This window comes from Scyliorhinus torazame, chromosome 5, assembly GCF_047496885.1.
Source record: "Scyliorhinus torazame isolate Kashiwa2021f chromosome 5, sScyTor2.1, whole genome shotgun sequence".
Taxonomy (NCBI): Eukaryota; Metazoa; Chordata; class Chondrichthyes; order Carcharhiniformes; family Scyliorhinidae; genus Scyliorhinus; species Scyliorhinus torazame.
In genome coordinates this window covers 173,610,497-173,615,772 of record NC_092711.1, presented here as the reverse complement: position 1 = coordinate 173,615,772, position 5,276 = coordinate 173,610,497, and the positions used below count along the sequence as shown (strand labels likewise).

General features: G+C 46.1%; 1 long non-coding RNA gene across 1 annotated transcript; it reads right to left on the bottom strand.

The window, feature by feature from the left end:
* Positions 1-584: 584 nt before the first annotated feature.
* Positions 585-4,695, bottom strand: LOC140420714 (uncharacterized). The gene is made up of 3 exons (XR_011946527.1): positions 4,470-4,695; positions 3,646-4,072; positions 585-1,594 (listed from the first exon to the last, which is right to left on the bottom strand). It is a non-coding gene; the product is annotated as an uncharacterized lncRNA (long non-coding RNA).
* Positions 4,696-5,276: the final 581 nt, after the last annotated feature.

Genomic DNA, 5,276 nt, shown 5'->3' with positions numbered 1-5,276 from the left:
CGCCTCTTTCAACACTCTGGGATGTAGAGCATCAGCTTTGTGGATTTATTAACTTTCAACCACATTATTTTCTCCAGTACTGCTTTTTCACTAATACTAATCTCTTTCAGTTCCTCGTGCTCACTAGTCCCTTGGTTCCCTTGCGTTTTTAGAACAATTTCTGTATCTTCCTCCATGAAGACAAACACACATCGTTTAGTTTCTCTGCCATTTCCTTATTCCCCATTATAAACTCTCCTGTCTCTGCCTGGAATGGACCCACATTGGTCTTTGCTAATCTTTTCCTTTTCACATTCATATAGGAGCTTTTCCAGTCGGTTTTTATGTTTCTCGCCAGTTTACCCTCATATTCTATTTTCTCTCGATCAGTTTATTGATCCTCCTTTGCTGCATTCTAAAACAAGTTCCCAATCCTTAAGCTTACACTTATTTTGTCCACTTTATGAGCCTCTTCCTTTGATTTAATGGATTTTGAATATTTCCTGTTCACCACAGTTGCATCAATTTTCCTGTCTCAGATTCCGAGAGAAAGAGAAGAGAGAACGAAATGCAGTCCTGGATGTAATTGAAGCAGAAACAATAACAGCAGAATCCATCACTGTAATCAATTGTGAACTTGTTGGTGTCTCAGCAGGGACGAGGAAACACAGAATCCCTTCCCACACTGAGAGCAGGTGAACGGCCTCTCCCCAGTGTGAACAAACTGGTGTCGCCGCAGGTTGGATAAGTCAGTGAATCCCTTCTCACACTGAGAGCAAGTGAACGACTTCTCCCCAGTGTGAACTCTCTGGTGTGTCTGCAGGTTGGATAACTGAGTGAATCCCTTCCCACATACAGAGCAGGTGAACGGCTTCTCTCCAGCATGAACAAACTTGTGTCTCTGCAGGTTGGATAAGTGAGTGAATCCCTTCCCACACTGAGAGCAGGTGAATGGCCTCTCCCCAGTGTGAACTCGCTGATGTATCCGCAGGTTGATTAACTGACTGAATCCCTTCCCACACTGAGAGCAGGTGAACGGCCTCTCCCCAGTGTGAACTCGCTGATGTATCCGCAGGTTGATTAATTGAGTGAATCCCTTCCCACACTGAGAGCAGGTGAACGGCCTCTCCCCAGTGTGAATTCGCTGATGTAAATTCAGGCGAGATAACTGAGTGAATCCCTTCTCACACTGTGAGCAGGTGAATGGCCTCTCCCCAGTGTGAATGCGTCGATGAATCTCCAGCTCTGATGGGGCTCTGTATCCCTTCCCACAGTCCCCACATTTCCACCGTTTCTCCATATTTTGGGTCTCCTCGAGTCTCTCCAGGTTGGACTATCAGTTGAAGCTTTGACCACACACAGAACACGTGTACGGTCTCTCCCCGCTGTGAATGGTGTGATGTTTTTTTCAGGCCATATGACAGGTTAAAGCTCTTTCCACAGTCAGTGCGTGTGACTCGGTGCTTTTCCAGTCACAATGATGTTTAAATGTTTTTGAAGCCAACAGGTTGGGCAAACATTACTCCTTCTAGATAATGGCCAATGAATCGAGTGACTGTCAGATCTAGACGTAATGTTTGAGATTTCTGTCTGTAAATCCGATCCTTTTAACATCCTGTGAAAGGAGTTTACAAAAGACATCACTGTCAGTACTGGGTAGAAATTCAGAACAGACAATTGTAGTTTCTCTGGAACATTCTTTCCACTCTCATTCCCCAAAAGCTGTAAATCTCCATCCCACACACTCTCCCTCCATTCTCACTCTGCTGTGCCTAATATTCACCCTCCCAATTCTCCTGAAGGTGCTGATTCAGGCTGATTGACAGACCCATGCTCACTGCTTCCTGTCCAGGACACAGAGATCATAACAAACAGGAGATGCAGTCAGCCATTTGGCCATTCGAACCTGCTCAACCATTCAATGGATCATTGGCCGATCTACCTCAGCACCATTTTCCAACACTATCCCCCATATCCCTCAATATGTTCAATATTGAGAAACATGTCAATCTCGGTCTTGAAAATACTTCTCGACTGAGGCTCCACAGTCCTCTGGGGTAGAGAATTCCAAAGCTTCACTACATTGTCTTTAAATTCATTGAAAATCCCGGCCCCGTGTCACTGTCCGTGTGGAGTCTGCACATTCTCCCCGTGTCTACATGGGTCTCACCCCCACAATGTAAAACGATGTGCAGGGTCGGTGAATTGGCCATGCTGAATTGCCACTTATTTGAGAAAAAAAGAACTGGGTACTCTGAATTTTTTTTTAAAATAAATGAATTTATGGGATTTGGGCGTCGCTGGTTAGGCCAGTATTTGTTGCCCATCCCTAGTTGCCCTTCAGAAAGTGGTGGTGAGTTGCCTCCTTGCACACCCACTGTGCTGTTAGGGAGGAAGTTCCAGGATGTTGCCCCAGCGACAGTGAAGGAACGGCGATATAGTCCCAAGTCGGTCTGGTGAGTGACTTGGAAGGGAACCTCCAGGTTGTGGGGTTCCCAGGTATCTGCTGCTCTTGTCCTTCTAGATAATAGTGGTCGCTTTGCTGAGCACCTTGGGTCTGTGCACATTCAGGACCCTGACCTTCCCGTTGCTTGCCATTTTATTTATTTATATAAATTTGGAGTACCCAATTCATTTTTTCCAATTAAGGGACAATTTTACGGTGCCAATCCTCCTACACTGCACATCTTTGGGTTGTAGGGGCAAACGCCAAGCAGACACGGAGAAAATGTGCATACTCCACATGGACAGTGACCCAGAGCTGGGATCGAACCTGGGATCTCGGTGCCGTGAGACAGCAGTGATTAACCACTGTGCCATCGTGCTGTCCATTTAACACACTTGTTGCAATGTTCCAGTGACGCTCAACACAAACTGGAGGAACAGCATATCATCTTCCGGTTAGGAACGCTACAGCCTTTCGGTCTCAACATCAAATTCAACAACTTCACCCCCACCTCAACCCATTTGTTTTCTTTCCATTTCATTTGAACTGCCTATTACCTTTTATTTATTTCTTGTCTTTCTTCATATAAATATTTGCCCCTCACTCTTTCCCCCTATCTTATCCCCCATTTCTTTACCTTTTGTCCTCTTTGCTTCCCCCTTCACCCCTTCTTCTCATTTTACCTCTCTCCCAACAATGCCCCCCTCCCCCCACATCTGCATCTGTCACAGCTTACCCTCTGATTTTAGTTTCTCTGCTGTTTGGTCTTTCACACTTTTATTCTCTCTGGGGCTGTCATTACAATCTTTATTTTATTAATAATCTTTATTGTCACAAATAGAATTACATTAACACTGCAATTAAGTTACTGTGAAAAGCCCCTAGTCACCACATTCCGGCATGTGTTCGGGTACACAGAGGGAGAATTCAGAATGTCCAAATTACCTAACAGCACATCTTTTGGGAATTTTGGGAAGGAACCGGAGCACCCGGAGAAAACCCACACAGACACGGGGAGAACGTGCAGACTCCGCACAGTGATCCAAGCCGGGAATTGAACCTGGGACCCTGGCGCTGGGAAACCACAGTGCTAACCACTGTGCTACCCTTTAGCACTCTTTTTCCATTTTTTCTGTGGTCCTGACTCATCTGTCTTTCCCTCGCCCGACAGTATAAATATCTCCCACTTTCTATCCTTTTTACCTTTGACAAAGGGTTACCTGGACTGGAAAATATTCGCTCTTTTCTCTCCTTACAGATGCTGCCAGACTGGCTGAGATTTTCCAGCATTTTCTCTTCTGGAAATATATAACGTAGCTCTACAGTACTATATTACACAACTAGAAATAATAATAAATGTGCTTTATTACAGAACCAATAATATATCTAATCTGTACGATATAACAACACTACACATATTTCAATCCAACATTAATTTACTGTCCCCTTAAATGTCAGCCATCTCCTGGGGAAATAGCCCGTTAATTGTGAACACTAGGAAAGAGACCATCAGGGGCAGCAAGGTAGCACAGTGGTTAGGCGAGTTGCTTCACAGCTCCAGGGTACCAGGTTCGATTCCTGTCTGTGCAGAGTCAGCACGTTCTCCCCGTGTCTGCGTGGGTTTCCTCCGGGTGTTCCGGTTTCCTCCTACAGTGCAAAGATGTGCAAGTTAGGTGGATTGGCCCTTAGTGTGCAAAATGTTTAGGTGAGGTTACTGGGTTTCGGGGATGGGGTGGGCTAAAGTGGGATGGTCTTTCCAAGGGTCGGTGCAGACTCAATGGGACAATTGGCCTCCTTCTGCACTGGAAATTCTATGAATCCTTTTAGCTAGACAAATAAATGTGTCGAGCTGAGGGAGCAAAGGATGTCAATGTGTTAGAGAGAGAGAGACCTGGGCCAAGCTTTGCAGAGTCTGCACCCTCCCTGGATTCACTTCCTTTCCCTTCAGTTGCTGCAAGTGACCAATTGAAGGTCCGAATGAGAAAATAAATGGAAAGGGGGGGGGGGGGGGGGGAGGGAGAGAAAGAGAAAGTGTTTTACTCACAGATGTTGCGCACAGCAGGACTTTTCAGTCTGAATGAAGCTGGAACGTCATTAACACAACGCCAGCACTCTGATTGGTTGGAGGACCAGAGTCCTTCCGGTTCCCCAAACTTCCCATTGGTTTCTGGCCAACTGAAAACATAAGCAACGGATGTCACGTGATCATTGATGCCCTTTTGACCGCAATTGGAATAACCGTCACTACGCATGTGCAGCATCTCCTCTCCTTTGGACATGCGCAGCTCCTGTCTGTCCTCTTCCCCCCCCCCCCCCCAACTGAATAGAGCGGTTTCCCCGGCGCGGGGGACTATGGGAGATTCAGTCGCCAGTACCCATCCGGAGCCCAATCTCCAAACCCCTGGGACTGGGATGAAAGTGGGAGTGAGGGCAGTGACCCCATTCCGGACACAAAGTACATGTAACTGGGTTTGAATCTGACGTCCCCCTTAGAAAACAGTTTGTTAACTTCAGACATCTGGGTGACATATTGGGGAGGGCAATAGGTGAGAGTGAAATTGAACCCGAGAGTCAGCACCTTCAGGGGAGGAGAATTGGGGGGAAAGCAGGAGGAGGATAGTGGGATGAATTAGTGTTACAGTCAATAGGGAGGGAGTGTGTGGAGGCAGAGTCAGAGAGAAGCAGTATGTTCTGTCACATGATCATGAGCTTGGACAATTTTAACAAATCATCTGTGAAACCTGGATTTACAATGTCCCTGTGAATCACCTTGGGAAATTTAATTACATTAAATGTGCTGTATAAATGCAAATTAATCTGGTTATTGAAGATTGACACTTGAGCTCCTCCA